The 19932-nt window shown below is 41.4% G+C and overlaps 1 pseudogene; it reads left to right on the forward strand.

Moving 5' to 3' along the window:
• On the forward strand, positions 1–17570 carry LOC114226856 (glyceraldehyde-3-phosphate dehydrogenase-like; annotated as a pseudogene).
• The last annotated feature ends 2362 nt before the right edge of the window (positions 17571–19932 follow it).

The following is a 19932-nucleotide window of genomic DNA, read 5'->3' on the forward strand; positions in this document are numbered from 1 at the left end:
ATGCAGCTGCTTCCAGTTATTGCTTTTGACCCCTCTGAAAAACTGTTTTTGAACTGGAATGTTTTGCCCATTTTACTTGAAGTAATTATTGGTATGATTGTATTTAGGTCTGCCATTTTGATGTTTGTTCTAGTTTTTATGTTTCTCCTTTTTCCTTATTTTAATTAAAATTATTTTTAGTATTCCATTTTAATTCTTCTCTTGGTGTCTACCTCTAGGGTTTTGTATTTCATTTTAGTGTTTGCCAGAGCTTATAAAATCCATCTCTAATTTATGACAATGCTCTTAATGTTTAATCAGTTAATTTAAAATATTGAAAACTTGTAGCAGTATATCTACAGTTATCCCCATCCTTTGTGTTATTGCTGATATATATATATATATATATATATATATATATATATATTACATCATATATAATAAACCAAAATTTTATACTTTTGTTATAATTTTTTCTCTCAGCCACCATATGTCTTAAAATTTAAGATAGAAAAAGAAAATTTTAATATTTTATATTTACTAACATATTTATTACTTCCTGTATACTGTATTTCTTCTTATAGGTCTGAGTTACCATCTGTATCCTTTTTCCTTTAGCCTAAATAACTTCCTTCAGAAATTTTAGACCAAGTATGCTAGATTCATTGCATAAAAAATTTATGGTGGATAATTTCAACCATTTGAACATGTCATTCAATGTCTTCTGGACTATTGTTTCTGATTAGAAGTCAGTCATTAATTGTATTTTATTCTCTTGCCTATAATTCACTACTAACCCCCATGTTATTAAAGGGTCAACTGTACATTTATAACCCTTGATCTCAAAATTAATATAAACGTCCTCTTTAGATACACAAGACTAACAAAGGCACCTCAGTTGCCTAGTAACATTGTAATACCATTTAAATTATGATTATAAAGAATTATGCTAATATTTTCAAATCTGTCTCACCTCAAATTTTTCCACCCTAAATTGTCAGCATAATTTCAGCCTCAGGAAAACAACTCAGCCAATTTCTGAGTTTTATTTCTTCTAAAATTTTCGAAAATCTATCAGCTTTTCCTGTCACTAAGTGAACACTTTCCTTTAGGCCATCTTTCCTGCTGTTCCCACAGCTCATCTTAACAGCATTGATGTATTATTAGATGAAATATTATGCAAAATAATGACCTACTGTTACAAGAAGAAAAATATTTAAATGTCTTTCTAGCATGAAAATAATCATAACAAACATAAGCATAAATAATTCTTAGTATAAGACCCTGGACAAATTCATTTATTTTCCCTTAAAACATTGATAATATTTTGTGATTGTAGCCTTGTGTTATATTGACTTTTATGACAGGACCTAATTGTTTTCTCACTTTTTTTAAAAAAAGACATTCATTCTGCCGAAACCGGTTTGGCTCAGTGGATAGAGCATCAGCTTGCGGACTGAAAGGTCCCAGGTTCGATTCCGGTCAAGGGCATGTACCTTGGTTGCGGGCACATCCCCAGTAGGGGGTGTGCAAGAGGCAACTGATCAATGTTTCTCTATCATCGATGTTTCTAGCTCTCTATCCCTCTCTCTTCCTCTCTGTAAAAAATCAATAAAATATATTTAAAAAAGACATTCATTCTGGTAAGAATCACATAAACAAAACATCATCCTGGGGAGAGATCCACAATGGCGGCAGAGTCAGTGGAAGCTACACTCCCCTTCTCCAGGACCAAACTGGAATTACAACTACAATATAGACAATCAACCTGAATGACCAACTGAAGACTAGCTGAAGAGAAGTCTTATAACCAAACATTTACAGAAGTCACATGGAGACTGATAGGAAGGAAGGAAATGCAAAAAGGACTGGCTGTGCTCCCATGGGTGGATGTCTCAGTTGCAAAGGTCCCCCCTGAGAAGCATGGTGTCTCAACCCCAAGCCAGGTTCCCACCCAGAGCACCAGAGCCAAGAAGAGGCACCCACGTCACATCTAGATGTGAAAGTCAGCAGGGATTCTGTCTGCCAGGGAGAGACAGGAGTCAAATAGAGACACAGGCCCCCTCTTAAGGGGCCAATGCACAAAATCTCATTCACAGCCACTCACCTGGGGCTATGGCAGAGGGTGGAGCAAGCCCCTCCACACAACATCAGCCTGGGGGAATGCAATAGCCTCAACCTTTGGATTCCCTGTGAAGCTTTCTCCCTGCTGAGGGATCAGCTGTGTGGGACAAGGTGTAGAGGTCTAGGCAGATGCAGGGAGTGTCAGTGACTGAGTGGTGTGGCTTTGGGGCAGGGACCATTCCTCCCACTTTTCCAAGAACCTGATTGGTGCATCCCCTCATAGGAGATCCTCTAGCCCCTCTCTGGGCTCTTGGTTGCTTCATCCTCCTGACTCCTGGTAGCTGAATCCTTCCAAGGTCTGGGCAAAATCTGGGACAGACTGGATTGTGTGGCTCTGGGGAGGAGCCCACTTCCCCTACCATCACCTAGGACTGACCAGCACCTCCCCCTCATGGGAGATCCACCAGCCCCATCCTGCCAACTCCCAGCAGCTCAGCCCTGCTGAGATCAGGCTCCTGGCAGAATCTGGGACAGACTGAGTGTGTGGCTTTAGGACAGGGTCCATTTTTCTCTTGCATACAAGACCAGCTCAGAAGCCTCCCTTCACATGGACAAATATTGATAAGTTTGGGCCTGAAAAACTCTGCTAGCCTCATCCTGATGACCCAACCAGATCACAAAGATGCACATACACTCAGTGAGTGGCAGCTAGACTTGGCATACCCTGGGACATTTGCTGAGTAGCCTCAGATGCAGCACTGGCACAGAGTTTTAACCTGTATCAATCTAGTCAACACAACTTGTCCCTACCTGGTGATTCACTGAGAGCCTACCTCATGAAACTCGAGCACCACCAACAGCTCTTTCTGTGACTGAGCCTAACAGGTAGCCAGAAGTCAGAGGCAGATCTTGGGCTGCCTTGGGACTTCAGCTGAACTATCCCAAGATGCAGTGCCGGTAAAAGCCAGCCTTGGTTCACAGCTTGATCCTTCCCATTCACTCCCAGACCCAGTAGAGGCAACCACAAACTGTGAGTCACTTTGTAACGCCAAACAGGTTATCCAGGGCCAGTCACAGGCAGTGTCTGACATTGTCCTGCACCAGAGTTCCCCCCAAGAGATCCCAGAATCAATATACCCACTGGCCAGCTTCAGGCAACAGCAGAGCAGGATCCAATTAGCTTCATAAGTGGCATATCTCGGCAGGCACCCTGCTAAGGTGTATTCCATTTCTTGTGGGAAACACCTGCATAGCAGCCCATGCACTGTGGTCAGGGTTGATCCTTTTAGTGAGCTATCCTGAAGGTTGACCCCACACACAAATAAGCCAATAGCAATCAAGACTCTATTACAACAGGAGGGCCCTCATAAACTACACAAGGGAAATTACTGAAGTATCCAGCTAAGGTGATCAAGGATGCCACTGGGTACCACACAAAACCTACTAAATAAGGCTACCCTACTGATGGTCATACCTAATACAAAGAAACAAACCAAAGAGGTAGGAAAAAATGGGGAGACAAAGAAAAATGTCCCAAAGTGAAAGAATAGGAGAAATCTATAAATAAATAAATAATGAAAGGGCTAAATGGAATGGAAGAAAGTAATTGATCACATATAAAGTTAAAAAATGGTTTTAAGAATGCTCAAGGAACTTTGAGAGGACTATAACAGCATGACTAAGTACCACTATATATATAAAAGCCCAGCGACTGAACAGTGGAACGACCAGAACGACTGATCGACCAGTCGCTATGACACACACTGACCACCAGGGGGCAGGTGCTCAATGCAGGAGCTGCCCTCTGGTGGTCAGTGTGCTTTCACAGTGGGAGCGCCACTTGGATGACCGGGATGAGCAGCTGCTCCCACAGCGGAAGCAGCTGCTAGCAGGCCCAGGGTGAGGCCGAGTCTCTGTACCTGTCAAATACCTGAGACAATCTATATTCTGGCCTGACCCCATCAGTTGATGCAGGCCCTCTAAGGTGTGTACTAGAAAAAGTGCGGGAAGCTGGCATAGGCAGATGGCAAGAAGGGATGTGACTGTGGCCCTCCCAGGGAGGCTGTCCTGATGGCTGAGGATCCTGGAGCACAGCTGCCCTGAACATCCCCGATGGTGTCACCGACCTGGCATCACACATCAAGGCCATTCACCGAGTGGCTTTGGGGTGCAAAGCTCTCTGCCAGGTTCCTCCAGGACACAGAACACGCTTTTACCCAAGACATTACCCCAAAATATCAGCTCAGACTAATTTCCTCATTCAGCAGCAGCTCAGAGGGCAGGTACACAGCCACTCAGCTGACTGGGATGAGCTGAGTGGGCCAGTCCCTGCAGGTCCCCACCAGTGCATGAATCTGTGCACCAGGCCTCTAGTAGAAACTATAAAAAAGAACCAGTTAGGAATGAAAAATGCAATGTCTGAAATGAATAATACACTGGAAGGAACAAACAGTAGTTTGGATCAAGCAGAAGATTAAATCAGCAATTTGGAAGACAAGATAGAAAAAAAAAAAAGCATGCACACATACACAGAAAGAAAGAAAAATAAGGATAGGTTAAGGGACCTTTGGGACAACATGAAGTTTAACAACATCCTCATCATAAGGATACCTGAAGAAGAGAGAGAACAAGGGATCAATAACCTATTTGAAAAATATAATGACCTAAAACTTCTCTAACCTGGAGAAAGGAAAAGACACACACATTCAGAAAGCTTAGAGAGTCCCAAACAAGGTAAACCCAAAGAGGCCCATATCATGACACATCATAGTTAAAATGGCAAAGGTTAAAGACAAAGAATATTAAATGCTTCAAGAGAAAGAATGTCAGCTGATTTCTCAACAAAAATATTTCAAGCCAAAAAAGCAAGGTCCTACAACCAAAACAACTTTACCTAACAAGGTAATCATTTAAAATTGAAGGAGAAATAAAGAGCTCCCCAGTCCCAAAAAAAACAAACAAAGAAACAAAGGAATTCACTGCCAACAAACCAATATTATAAGAAATGTTGAAGGGTCTTCTTTAGGAAAAAGAAGAAAAAAAATTAGGAAAATAGTTAAAAGAATAAAATGGCAATAAATACATACCTATCAATATTCAATTTAAATGTAAATGGCTTAAATGTTCCAACCAAAAGACACAGAGTAGCTGAATAGATAAGAAAACATGACCCATATATATGCTGTCTATAAGAGACTTGTCTCAGATACACACAGACTAAAACTAAAGAAATGGGTAAAGATATTTCAAGAAAATAGAAATAATTTTTTTTAAAAAAACTGGGGTAGCAATATTTATATCTGACAAAATAGACTTTAAAACAAAGGCTATAGTAAAAGACAAAGAAGAACATTACATAGTGTTAAAGGGATCAATACAACAAGAGAATATAACCCTTGTAAACATTTATACACCCAACATAGGAGCAGGCCTTGCTCAAAGTCACTAATCATCAGAGAAATGTAAAGAGATATCACCTTACACCTGTTAGAATGGCTAACTTCAATAAATCAACAAACAAGAAGTGCTGGAGGGGATGTAGATAAAAGGGAATCCTCATGCATTGTTTGTGGAAATGCAGATTGGTGCAGCCACTGTGGAAAGCAATATGGAGTTACCTCCTCACCCAAAAATTAAATATGGAACTGTTTTATGACCCTGTGATTCCACTTCTGGGAAACCTGAAACACTAGTTCGAAAGAATATATGCACCCCTATGTTCACTGCAATATTATATACAACTAGAAGCCCAGCACATGAAATTGTGTGGCGCCACCTACCCGTGCACACCTCGCCTGGTGACTGGTCTTTGGTTGTTATGGCGTCATGACCACTGGGATTTTATTATATAGATAACTAAGATTTGGAAGCAGCCCAAGTGCCCATCAGTAGATGAGTGGTTAAAAAACTGGTACATTTATACATGGAATACTACTCAGCCGGAATAAAAGAAAGAAAGAAATATTACATTTTGCAACAGCATGGATGGACCTGGAGAGTGTTATGCTAAGTGAAAAAAAGTCAATCAGAGAAAGACAAGTACCATAAGGTTTCACTTATATGTGGAATCTAATGAACAAAATAAATAAACAAAATAGAAACAGACTCAGATACAGAGAACAGACTGGCAGCTGTCGGGGAAGGGGGGTTGTGGGACTAGGTGAAAAAGGTGAAGAAACTGAGGGGGAAAAAACTCATTGACACAGACAACAGTATGATGATTACAGAGAAAAAGGGGTGGGGGCAGGTAAAAGAGGGTAAAGGGGGGCAATATGGTGATGGAAGGAGATTTGATTTTAGGTGGTGAACACATAATATAATATTCAAATGATGTATTATAGACTTGTATACCTGAAACCCATATAATTGTATTAACCAATGTTACCCAATAAATTCAATAAAAAAGAAATTTCAATTTTTCTTACTTATATTAAAGAGGAAGAAAGCCAAACAAATAATAGTATATAATACTACTATAAATAAACTATTAGAAGAAGAGGAACAAATATTTTTACTCAGATAAATGACAAGTATTTGTGAAAAAAGAAACATTTTCTAAAATGTTTAATGCTAAAAATTAGTTAATGTAGAAATTTTAAAATTAGAAGATCTCAGAAAACAAACATCTGACCTTTAAGATTACAGATAACCATTTAGCAAAAATTAAATTATAATATGCAAGCAATACTAAGGCTACCCAAATGTGAACTCTGGATTACATATAAGTTATCAGAGATATTTTACTGTGTGATACATCTCACATTTATGTATTTTTAGTGCAATTGTAAAAAAAAAAAAAACACTCATTGCTTCAGAACTGTTTAAGCCATTACATGAAAAATACTAAATGCAAAGCTTTAGAAGGTACAAAGTTTAATGAAAGCATACCCTTGCTTCTGAGAATTTTAGAAGAAATAAAAGACATCAAAATCATCCTTTACAGTGATTTCAGACTGCAATAAATTGATATTCCATTTTATTAATTAATTCCATAGCTATTTTTGAGTCCTTACTCTATTTTAGAAACTATTACAGCATATACTTTCAATCAATTGAGCTTGACTTTCATGATGTCTTTACTTGAGAGATTTAGATGTCTCTGGGAAACAAATTACATAATAAGTGGAAGAACACTAAAAAATCTCTGGATTAATGTCCAGTTCTTAGGAAAAGGGAATTTAAAAAAAAGAAAAAGAGAAGGATGGAGGGAAGGATCAAGGAAGGAAGGAAGGAAGGGAAAGAGAAATGAAAAGGAAAAGAAGGTGAGAAAGAAAGAGAAGGGAAGGAAAGGAAGGAAGGGAAGGAAACATGAAAAGGGAAAAGAAAAAGGCAAGATAAGTATGACCAAATGATTCTGTAAATGCATAGCAGAAGGCTTATTCTTGCTTCTCACCTGCAACAGGATAAATCTCAGAAAGGTGGGACAATATTTCTCTCCCCACTTCTCCACAGACCACTCGGCAATTTCGGTTTTATGAAAAATCAGTTTTATCAGTTGTGATGCCTCGTTGGAAATGGTGACACTGATCCAGTCTTCAGTGCCCAGTGGAAAAGAACAGCAGGGCCTGGCAGGGACAAGGTGCCTGCAGTGTGTGGTTTATCCAATGATGCAACAGCCATCAACGGCAGTGACTAGTAGGTACTATGGTACCCAAAAGAAACCAAAGTGGCACCTAGGAGAGCAACAGGGCCCAGAAGATATACAAGATTGCCCATTACATAACATGTGATCATCCAACCAACCTTTCAATGAAAACATATGATACATTTAGGGACTCCAAAAAAAATATTATATCGGATATAACAAATTTCTGAAACAGGAAGAGACCCTACATGAGCCAAGTGAAATCTTTATTATTATCATTAATATAAGCCCACACACAGTAAGGCCTGAAGAAGTAGATGATCCTGAATAATCAGGAAAGCAGAAGGGAGAAAAGTTTATCCCCATCTTCACCCATGTTCTTAAGAAACATGTGTGTTTGTTGAGCTTGCTGTTAACAAAGAAGGAAAAGTAGCACCTTTTGCCAACCTCTTCCTTGGTGCCAGGGCAAGAAGAGAAGTGGTTTGGCAATAACAAGGATGCCATGGCTTCTCTTGGGTCATGGTAAGCGTAATGCTGGGCTGTCGCCCCCACCGCTTATCTCGGGAAAGCTGAGGAGTTGAATAAAGTCTCATAGTAGAAACTGAAACCACAGGATGCACACCGGACAGTGTGGGCCTTCCCGGGGACCTTGGAAGTCGTTTTGTGTTGTTTTCTCTTGTTCCTGTCTCCACAGGTGGGAACTTGTGCTTCTCTAATCCGTCTTTCCTAAATCAGTACTGGCCCCATGTGCAACTATATTCTTTACTATAACAAATAGCATGACATCAAGAACTATCACATTGTTTTTCAGTCATTAAGCAGCATTTCTTAATGAGAAACAATTTATTTTTTGTTTCTGTAAAGCACCTATAATAATAAAAGCACAATATGCTAATTAGACCAGACAGCCAGATGACCTTCTGGATGAAGCCGGGGCTGCGAGGGCCGAGTCAGCCACTGCGACTGTGAGGGCCGAACCCCTTGCACTAATTTCGTGCATCGGGCCTCTAGTTAGGAGTGCATAAATGTGTGGACATTTGATCTTCTCGCTTCACTACCAATTATAGTAATAATAACTCAACATTTTAAGACTCGCTTAGGCAGCTATGATGCTACAAGGTGAGCTCCAAGGAGGCAGAGATTTTTGTCTGCTTTGTTCACCGCTGTATCACTAGAGCCTAAAATTGTGTCTGGCACAAGTTAGATTTTCAATTTTTAATGAATCAGCATAGGTGATGAAGCTCAAGATAAAATGTAAAAACTGATTTTTAAAGTGAGACTTTAGAGTTAACTTATTTCAAATATCAGGGGAGCGTATCAGTATCAGAGAATTCCAAGCTTGGGAGACAGTCGTACCTAAAATTAAGCATCAAAAGTAAAGAGGACATGGGTCATTAAGAGATGTAAAGAACAGATAGCCCAGGTAGAAGCCTACAAAGTAACCTAAGTCCCTGGAGCTAAAGAATACACTGTGTGGCCTGGCTGGTGTGTCTCAGTGATGAGCATTGACCCAGGAACCAGGTTGATTGCCAATCAGGGCACATACCTGGGTTGCGAGCTTGATCCCCAGTGCGGGGCATCAGCCTACGGATGATGTTTCTCTCTCATCAATGTTTCTTTCTATATATCCCTCTCCCCTCTTCTCTCTCTAAAAAATAAATCAATAAAAAGATTTTTTAAAAGGATATATTGTATGTCCAAAGAAGAGAGAGTGATGCAGAAAAGTCTGAAAGGTTACCTGAAAGAGAGAAGGGAGAAGTAACACTGGAAAAGCAGGTTATGGTTAAGGTCACTGCAAGGTGGATATAGGGTCGTGAATACCAAGCCCCGGGGTGTGGATTTTATTCCCTCACCGTAGAGAAGCTGCTTTCTGTTTCTGAGCATGAAAATGAAAACTACCATCTCGGTCTCAGAAAGCTTCATCTTGCAGCACTCCAGAGCGATGAGGAAAGAACTGGAGGCAAGAAGTACAATAGAGAAGCAGAGCACACCCTTCATGGACATAAAAACAAAACCTGATGGCATGGGATGGCTTCCTCCAATTAAATCCATCTCATTTTAAAGAATGTAAGTTTGTATAACGCACTTTGGATTGGCAGAAAAAGATTGAAGGCAAAATTCTAAAAAGCCAGGGGATGTGGTTTTCTTAGATCATCTGTCAAAAATTGATTCTTTCTTATTCTCAAAGGCCTTCAGGCACCAACTGAGGAATAGTAAAACCAAAGAGGAAAAACAGCTTTTAGAGCTGAAGATAGGAACACAAAGAGAAAAGAAAAGTCCACTGGCGATAGGCACAATGATATGAGAACGGTATGCTTGGCAGAAAGAGCAAAAAGTGCACGGAGGGGATCAGAAAGAAGTGTAATCCGCAAGAAGTCGTTCATAATAAACTGCACAATTCATAGGATGCATATATTATTAGAGAGTTCAGGAGAAAAATGAAACTCAATTGCAAGAATTTGTACAGCCCTGACTGGTATGGATCAGTTGACTGGGCGTCATCCCATGCATTGAAAGGTTGCGGATTCGATTCCCAGTCAGGGCATGCAGGAGGCAGCCAATGGATGCATCAATCTCACGTTGATGTTTCTCTCTCTCCCTCTGTAAAAAAAAAATAATAATATATTTAAAAAAAAGAACTGTACAAAGGGTGTGCAGCCCTAGCAATTATCTAAACTTCAGGCAATCAGAGAATTAGCCTGTCGTCTCCCAGCAATTCCCAGGAAGAAACCAAAGGGGCCCAACCACGGAGGCCACAAGAGAGAAATAAAATTTGGATCCAGCAACTATTACCAAACTTCAAGTGAGTTGGGCTTAGATGGTAAAACTAAACTCATTTCTGTAAGGTACACACACCAGTTTGTAATGTCTAACCTAAATGCAAAATAATTCTGACATAATTTAATCTCATGCTACTCATTTTTGTTGGCAATGTAAATTCTTATTTTCTAAGAATCAGTATCGTTTTTACAAAGAAATGTTTGAATCTGGCTCTGCTCTACCAAATATCTTTTCAACTGGACTGGTATGCTGGTAACATTGGACATACAGGATTGAGTCTCAAACCTTTAGAGAAAAAAATGGGGAGAGGTTAACTACCTGATGGGCATTCGGAGGAGGATGGCAACATGAAAGGCACATGTTATATGTTGCTGTCTCTGTATACATTTCTAACGTTCATATATGAAAAGGACAAGGATGATTCTGTCCCTTCCTTGCTCAGCACATGGCAGGAGTTTGACCATGATCTCCAGTCCATTACTTGGTGGCACTCATGCATTGCTCTACTTATTTTTAAGATTGAGTTCTTTGCATAAGAAGCAGTATGTCACCTGTGCATGTTATATACTACAAAGGCCTGGAAATCATTTCTACTTTCCTGTTATGAACCCACCTGCTGTGGTTGGAGGTAAATTATCATTTCTTGGTGACAACATGGATGGATTTTGATCATATCATGCTAACTAAAAAAAAAAAAAAAAATCAGAAAAAGTCAAAAGCCATAAGATTTCACTCATATGTGGGATATAAAACTGAAAGTGGCAAATGAACAAGCAAGACAAACAAACAAAAACACTCATAGAAATAGACAACAGTATGGTGGTTACCGGAGGGAGAGGAGGTGGGGAGAAGAGAGGTAGAAAAGTAGTAAAGGGGGGTCAAATACATGGTGATGGAAGGGACATTTTACTTTGAGTGGTGAGCACACAATGCAGTATACAGAATTGTACACTTGAAACCTATAGTTTAATTAACCAGTGACACCCAATAAATTTAATAAAGAAGAAAAATCTAGCTGAAAAATAATTGTACAGAAGAATATCATCCTATATAATAAAAGGCTAATATGCAAATCGACTGAATGGCGGAACAACTGGTTGCTATGATGCGCACTGACCAACAGGAGGCAGACGCTCAATGCAAGAGCTGCCCCTTGGTGGTCAGTGAGCTCCCATAGGGGGAGCACCACTCAAGCAGAAGCTGGGCTCATGACTGGTGAGTGCAGCAGCGGTGGCAGGAGCCTCTCCTGTCTCCATGGCAGCACTAAGGATGTCCGACTGCCGGCTCTGCCTGCTCCCCATGGGGAGCCATCAGTCAGACATCCCCCGAGGGCTCCTGGACTGCGAGAGGGTGCAGGCCGGGCTGAGGTACCCCCCTGAGTGCATGAATTTCGTGCACCAGGCCCCTAGTAAAATAATAAAGCACATTATTTTTGGGGAAAATAAATTGATTAACCTGAAAGAAACTTCATTTTAAGCCACTAAATGACTGGAATGGGTAAGTTCAATTCTTTCACACATCTTGCCCCACCCCTGAGAGAAATGAATTCACATATACCATTGGATTGTCAAATCAGACTCACATTAATCAGAGATCATACCTCAGTAGCATGCTTTCCTAAATAATTTTAGGTAGACATGAAATCAGGAGGTTCAGGTAAAGCAAACAGAAGTTTGAATCAAAGGCAACTCTGCAAGCCTTTCCTTCCCATCTAGAACATGCACTACTGGCCCCAAGTAGACCAGATTCAGGGAGTTCCTCACACAGAAGTATTTCATTTATAAAACATGTCCATTTCACAGACCAGAGTGTTGAAAAGCCTAACTGACATTCCCCAGGAAGCCATGCCTTAGCCACTCTACTTACTACAGCTAAGTGAGGTTAGATCAGGTCAGCTGATTCTTTTCTCTTCCCCCAAAGATCTCCCTCTTCACCCACACAGTATGGATTGCAGGTCAGCTGTTTAACTCCCTCCCAGGCAGTAATTGGAATTGTTAGAGAGGAGTAAAAAAAGTTTTATTTCTGCACTTGTGCAGATTTAAGTCCCATTTTATGTAATTTACTAGTTCAATTTTGATTGCAATCTGTCTTCCAGTTTAAATGCTATTTTGTTATTTATTTCATGAGACAGAAGGTTCCTCTACATTAGTCTTCTTTCCATATAAATTTTAACTATTTCCTATCACTTTGATTTCAGTTCATATTTTGAAAATCCTTACATGTAGAATGAAGTTTTAAACTGATTTCAATACAGAAAGAGCATATTTAAGCACATAAATCTTCGGTAACTACTTTTTCAAATTAAAGCCACTGGTAAGTGTGTTCTATTACTAATAGAAAGGTCACCCTAAAATGTGATATGAAAATATTTTCAATGCAACATAGGAAGTTGGCACCTCCTACTGGCTAATACATGGAATGTGTTCAATTTAAGACTTATGATGATTCCAAAGGTGTTACATGTTAGAGTTCCTAAAATTAGGGAAGTAATGAACACTCATAAGCAAGCAAGTAGATGTATGATCGATCCAAGAAGTAGATGCTAAAATTTTAGTGGCTAAAATCTCAGTTAAAAATTATTAAAAGTGGTGCATTTTTTCTGCAACAATTGTAATAGGTGTTACTTCTTGCCTTGAAAGAGTTTGATGTTTCTTTAGTGGTGCCCCTTACATCTATATATATATATACATAAAAGCCTAAGCGACCATTAAGACCAGAACAACCAGACACTATGACATGCACTGACCACCAGGGGGCAGACGCTCAACACAGGAGCTGCCCCCTGGTGGTCAGTACACTCCCACAGTGGAAGCACTGCTCAGCCAGAAGCTGGGCTCATGGCTAGCAAGTGCAGCTGCGCATGGCAGCACTACTGGGTGGTGGTGGTGGTGACGGCGGTAGTGGCAGCAGCAGCAGCAGGCACAGTGGGGTCAGGATGAGCACAGCAGAGCTGCGCCTGGCCCCAACTAGGGCTCCTCCCCAGCTGCTTGCCACCTCAACACTGCTATATCCCCCCCAAGGGGTCCCAGATTGTGAGAGGGTGCAGGCCAGACTGAGGGACCCACCCATGCATGAATCCATGCACCAGGCCTCTAGTAATTCTATATTATAATTAGAGGCCTGGTGCACAAAATTCGTGCACGGGGGGTGGGGGGTGTCCCTCAGCCCAGCCTGCACCCTCTCCAATCTGGGACCCCTCGAGAGATGTCTGACTGCCCGTTCGGGCCTAAATGGGCAGTCAGACATCCCTCTCATAATCCAGGATGCTGGCTCCCAACTGCTCGCCTGCCTGCCTTCCTGATTGCTCCTAACCACTTCTGCCTGCCAGTCTGATCACCCCCTAATCACACCCCTGCCAGCCTGATTGATGCCTAACTGTGCCCCTGCCAGCCTGATTGCCCCTAACTGCCATCCCCTGCAGGCCTTGTCCCCCCCAACTGCTCTCCAATGCTGGCCTGGGTCCCCCCCATCTGCCCTTCCCTGCATGTCTGGTCACCCCCAACTTCCCTCCCCTGCTGGCCATCTTGTGTCCACATGGGTGCAGGATCTTTGACCCCATGGGGGCAGCCATCTTGTGTGTGGAAGTGATGGTCAATCTGCATATTACTCTTTTATTAGATAGGATAGAGGCCTGGTGCACGGGTGGGGGCTGGCTGGTTTGCCCAGAAGGGTGTCCCTGATCAGGGTGGGAGTTCCCTTGGGGTGTGGGGAGGCCTGAGGGGCCTGTGGTGGTTTGCAGGCCAGCCATGACCCTGGCAACCCAAGCAGAGGCCCTGGTATCTGGGGTTTATTTACCTTCTGCAATTGAAACTTTGTAGCCTGGAGCGGAGCCAAGCCTTCTGCTCGCTCTGTGGCAGCAGCCATTTCTGTTGGGGTTTATGTATCTTCTATAATTGAAACTTTGTAGCCTTAAGGGGAGGCCTGGGCAGGCCAGGGTGTGCGGAAAGCTTGGCTTCCTCCATTGCTGGGGGCAACCCTAGCCTCCTGCTCTTTCCAGCTCTGTGGCTGCTGCCATTTCTGTTTGGATTTGTTTACCTTCAATAATTGAAACTTTGTAGCCTTGAGTGGAGGCCTAGGCCAGCAAGGGCAGGCAGAAAGCTTGGCTTCCTCTATTGCCTGGGAAACCCAAGCCTCCCTCCTGCTCTTTGTGGCTGTAGACATCTTGGTTGGGTTTATTTGCATATTTGCTCCTGATTAGCTGGTGGGCGTGGCTGGTGGGCGTGGCTTATGAGTGTAGTGGAGTGATGGTTAATTTGCATATTACTCTTTTATTAGGTAGGATATGTAAATAAAACTTCAGTACCTACATGATTGTTTCCTACATTTCAAAAGGAACTCTTGGTCTGCAGTGTCCTTTTCTTTACAAATTTGTGTGTTTTTTATTTATTTTTATTGGTTCAAGTGATTAATAATTAATAAATACAATGACTTTTTACATTTGAGCCCCATTTGGAAATACATTTGAATTCACTGTATTTTATCTGAATATTTGGACTCTGAGATAAAATGATATTGTTATTTTCTTCAAAATAATATAGATAGTGACATAAGCCAAAAAGATTTGAAAGGAGCTGATAATTATTGAAGGTGGTTTAAAGGTGCTTGACGCTTATTATATTATTCCTCTACTTGAAAATATTGTTTAAATTTTTTATAACAAAAAATTTCTTTTAATTTTTAAATGGGCTATGAAATTCCTCTTAGGCCACTCTCGGCATTTTAGTGTCTTCATTCTAGTCACTGTGAGAAATACTTTCACCATTTATTGCCAAGAATTTTCTTTTTCAGCTGTAATTTAACATTATAAGTAAAAATTATTTGGTGAGCTGTTAATCTTGTTATTTGGTTTTATGCCCCATCTCTCTGAGTCTCTCAATGCTGTTAAAAAAAAATTAATTCCCATAACACCTCAGGAGAGGTTTCAGATATTCTAATTTTCTTGTTACTATTTTAGAAGAAAAGAGACTTAAAACTTGTTTGAGGTCACAAAGCAATTTGCTGTAAATGCCAGCCTAGGAAACCAAAACTTCATGGTTCTGGAAATGAGTTCTAAGCATTGGAGGCTGCCTCAAACTGTTGCTTTGGTTGAGACTACATTAGATTAGTGACCGTACTTTTCCATGCCACTGTCCTTTCATCTGAGAGTCACTGGTAGTTATGTACTAATTCAAATGAATCACCTCCAAATTTAAATTTAAAATGTGTTTGGCAATAGCTGTAGGCTTTATGGGTCCATGAATATTTCTAGCCATCAGTCATAGGTTTATGATGCATATCAGTCATCATGAGTAATGACTATCAGTGTCATAGGCCCTGGCTGAATAATCAATGCTATGCACCCTAGTGAGGTTGTAGTTAATGAGATTGATGTTGTCATATCTATGAAAATAGTAAAATTCTTACAATTATTTGTAGAGAAAATAGGGAGAGTATTTTCTGTTCTGAATAAATAATCAAATATTTTTAGTCTATACATTAAGCTTATACTAATATACGTACATATACACATATATATATTTCAGAGTTTGTATATATATTATTATGTGATAATATATATTATATAACATATATTTTAGGATTATTTAATTAAAATAGATTTCCCAGGGGAACTAAATATCAATGTACTGCCCTGAAAAAAATCTTGAGATACAGCATGGATGGAGCTGGAGAGCATTATGCTAAACAAAATAAGTCCATCAGAGAAAGATAAATATCACGTGATCTCACTCATTTGTGGATTATAATGAACAACATAAACTGATGAATAAAAACAGAGACAGAAGCATTGATCAGACCATCAAACCTCAGAGGGAAGGCAGGGGAGAGTGGGGAGAGAGCTCAACCAAAGGACTTGTATGCATGCATATAAGCCTAACCAATGGACACAGACACCAGGGGGGTGAGGGCATGAGCAGGTGGGGGAGGGGACAATGGGGGGATAAGGACACATATGTAATACTTTAATCAATAAAGAAAGGGGCGCTGAAACCGGTTTGGCTCAGTGGATAGAGCATCGGCCTGCGGACTCAAGGGTCCCAGGTTCGATTCCGGTCAGGGGCATATACCTTGGTTGCGGGCACATCCTCAGTAGGGGGTGTGCAAGAGGCAGCTGATCGATGTTTCTAACTCTCTATCCCTCTCTCTTCCTCTCTGTGAAAAATCAATAAAATATATTTTTAAAAAAAGAAAGAGAGAGAGAGAGAGAGAGAGAGAAAGAAAGAAAAAGAAAATATTGAGATATAAAATGTGTTTGTATTTCCTCATTTGCCCTTAATTAGTGAACTACAGTAGAGAATATTGTCATTTAAAGTTTTATTAAAGGTTCAAAAATAGCATGAAATTATTTCATACCTGGCCCTGAAAAGAGGAAGTGAAATGGTAGTTATTTCCAATTAAGTCATATGTTAGTTTTCATTGCTGTGTAACAAATTACCACAAACTTAGAGGTAATGTTTTTAAAACAGCTCCCACTTGTTAACTTACAGTGCTGTAGGTCAGGAGTCCAGGATAGCATGGCTAGGTTCTCTGCTCAGAATATCACAAGGCTGAAATCAAGGTATCAGCTGAGCTGAGTTCTTGTGTGGGGGATCTGGAAAAAAGCCACCACCAACTGCTTGGCCCTCCTGGCGAGGTTATCCATGACAAGTTTGGCATCGTGGGGGGACTCATGACCACAGTCCATGCCATCACCGCCACCCAGAAGACCGTGGATGGACCCTCTGGGAAGCTGTGGCGTGATGGCCGAGGGGCTGCCCAGAACATCATCCCTGCTTCTACTGGCACTGCAAGGCTGTGGGCAAGGTCATCCTGAGCTGAATGGAAAGCTCACTGGCATGGCCTTCTGTGTCCCCACCCCCAATGTGTCGGTTGTGGATTGGACCTGCTGCCTGGAGAAAGCTGCCAAATACAATGACATCAAGAAAGTAATGAAGCAGGCATCAAAGGGCCCCTCAAGGACATCCTGGGTTATACTGAGAACCAGGTTGTCTCCGGCGACTTTAACAGGGACACCCACTCCTCCACCTTTGATGTTGGGGCTGGCATTGCCCTCAATGACCACTTTGTCAAGCTCATTTCCTGGTCTGACAATGAATATGGCTACAGCAACAGGGTGGTGGACCTTATGGTCCACATGGCCTCCAAGGAGTAAGAGCCCCCTGGACCACCAGCCCCAGCAAGAAGAAAACAGACCCTCAGCTGCTGGAGAGTCCTTGCCCCAGATTGATCCCCCAACACACTGAGAATCTCCTGACCACCGTTTCCATCCCAGACCTCCTGAAGAAGGGGAGGGGAATAGGGAGCCCTACTTTGTCGTGCACCATCAATAAAGTTCACTGTACCAAGCCAAAATTAAATAAATAAATAAATCTATATAATAAAGAGCCAGGGTCTAAGGACCTTTACAACTGAAGGCTGGACCAGACTGGAAGTCAGTGCTGGGTTGCCATGGTGACTCAGCACTGACTGGGGCCACTGCCGGTACCGGGACCCAGCACGGACTGCCCAGGGGACTGCGGATCGGGCCTGGAGAGAGGCCTGCAGCCATTGATCAGAACTTGCCTCTCTTTCTCTCCCTGCCTGGCCAACAGCCTCACCTCCATTTCTCTCCAGGCCTCCACAGGGACTGCTGGTCAGCCCTGCCTTTCTTATCAGGCCCCATTGATAGGCCCAGAGATGCTGACTGGCATAGAAACTGACCAATCAGAACAAAATCTGGATCAACTGTGAGGAGCCAATGGTTGCCTAGGAGGCAGAGCTTTTGACGTTGACTGGCATAGAAACTGACCAATCAGAACCAAATCTGGGTCAACTGTGAGGAGCCAATGGCTGCCTAGGAGGTGGAGCTTTTGACAATGACTGGCTTAGAAACTGACCAATCAGAACCAAATTGGCTGGCAGAGGAGGGAAATTAGGGGTGATCAGGCAGGCAGAGGCAGTTAGGGTTGATCAGGCAGGCAGAGGCAGTTAGGGGCGATCAGGCAGGCAGGCAGGCAGAGAGGTTAGGGGTGATCAGGCATGCATGCAATTGAATGGTTAGGAGCCAGCAGTCCTGGATTGTGAGAGGGGTGTCTGACCGCCAGTCAGACATCCCCCGAGGCGTCCCCGATTGGAGTGGGTGCAGGCTGGGCTGAGGGAATGCCCCCCTCCATACACGAATTTGTGCACCAGGCCTCTAGTAAATAAATAAAATAAAATTATATCCTGGAGTGGCTCTCAGATTCTGGTAATTTATGACACCTCACTGGAAAGTTACAGAGGTGCTTTTTTCCAAAGTATGGGATCTTTTTTTTATATAAAGGCACTAGTCTAGTCATGAGGACTTCACCTTCATAATTTAATTACCAAAGACCCCCACCTCTAAATACCAACACTCTGGGTGTTAGGATTTAACATATGAAATGGGAGCACACAAATATTTAGTCTATAACACTTTGTTAACACATATTACAAGTCTTGGGCATCAGGATTTTGATTTGTTTTGTTTTTATTTATTCTGGTTGGTTTTTTTTAATTATTTATTTTCAGTTCATCATAGATAAATTTTCACCTTTGTAATATAGACCCAAATGTAGCAATGCATTCTTATGCACATGTACTGATAGATCTAGGCTAAAGCATGCATACCTATTTGCTAATGACCTCCTAATTAATTGTGCAGATTGTCAGTGTGCTTGCTTATGACAAATAATGACGAATATAGATTCAGAACATACCAAATCTGATTTGACTACTATACTACTGCATTGAGTACTATCTTATATAATAAAATCCCAGTGACCAAACAGCAGAATGACCAGAACGACCAGTCGACCAGTCGCTATGACGCACACTGACCACCAGGGAGCAAAAGCTCAATGCAGGAGCTGCCCCCTGGTGGTCAGTGCCGCTTGGCTGACCAGGATGAGTCAGTGTCACTTGGCTGACCAGTGCCGCTTGGCTGACCAGGATGCTGCCACTCAGAGGGCAGGTCCACAGCGGCTCAGTTGATTGGATGAGCGGTGTTCCCACAGTGGGCTGATCCCCACAGGCCATGCCCCCCACCAGTGCACAAATCTTATGCACCAGGCCTCTAGTCTGTAGATAAAGGCAATGGTAATGGTATTCCAGGTCTGTACCATATGAACACTTTGTTTTTTGTGAGGATTTATAATTTGTTCCTGAAATGGAATAAAAGCCAGGCATCATATGATTACTCTATAAGGCAAAGCACTATCATTCTTCACTAATTCTGGTTAAGCATTGATATTTTTTTTTCTGAAAAAATATCAGGTAAGCTCAAGAGTTATCATGATTCAAAGATCCTTAGAATCATCGAAGTGGCTTGAAAAGTAATCATGTTTTAGAACCATCATTTTTATTGCATTCATAGTGATTATTGGCAGGCATAACTTTACATTTAGTATTATCTGAGATAAAATAGTATATTGTCATAAAAATTATTGTTCTTAAGAAATAATGTAGTTTCCAAAAAAACATTTTAACTAAGTCCAAAGAAACTAAGTTTAAAAAACTAAAAAAAACAT

The sequence above is a fragment of the Eptesicus fuscus genome, chromosome 5 (genome assembly GCF_027574615.1).
Source record: "Eptesicus fuscus isolate TK198812 chromosome 5, DD_ASM_mEF_20220401, whole genome shotgun sequence".
Taxonomy (NCBI): Eukaryota; Metazoa; Chordata; class Mammalia; order Chiroptera; family Vespertilionidae; genus Eptesicus; species Eptesicus fuscus.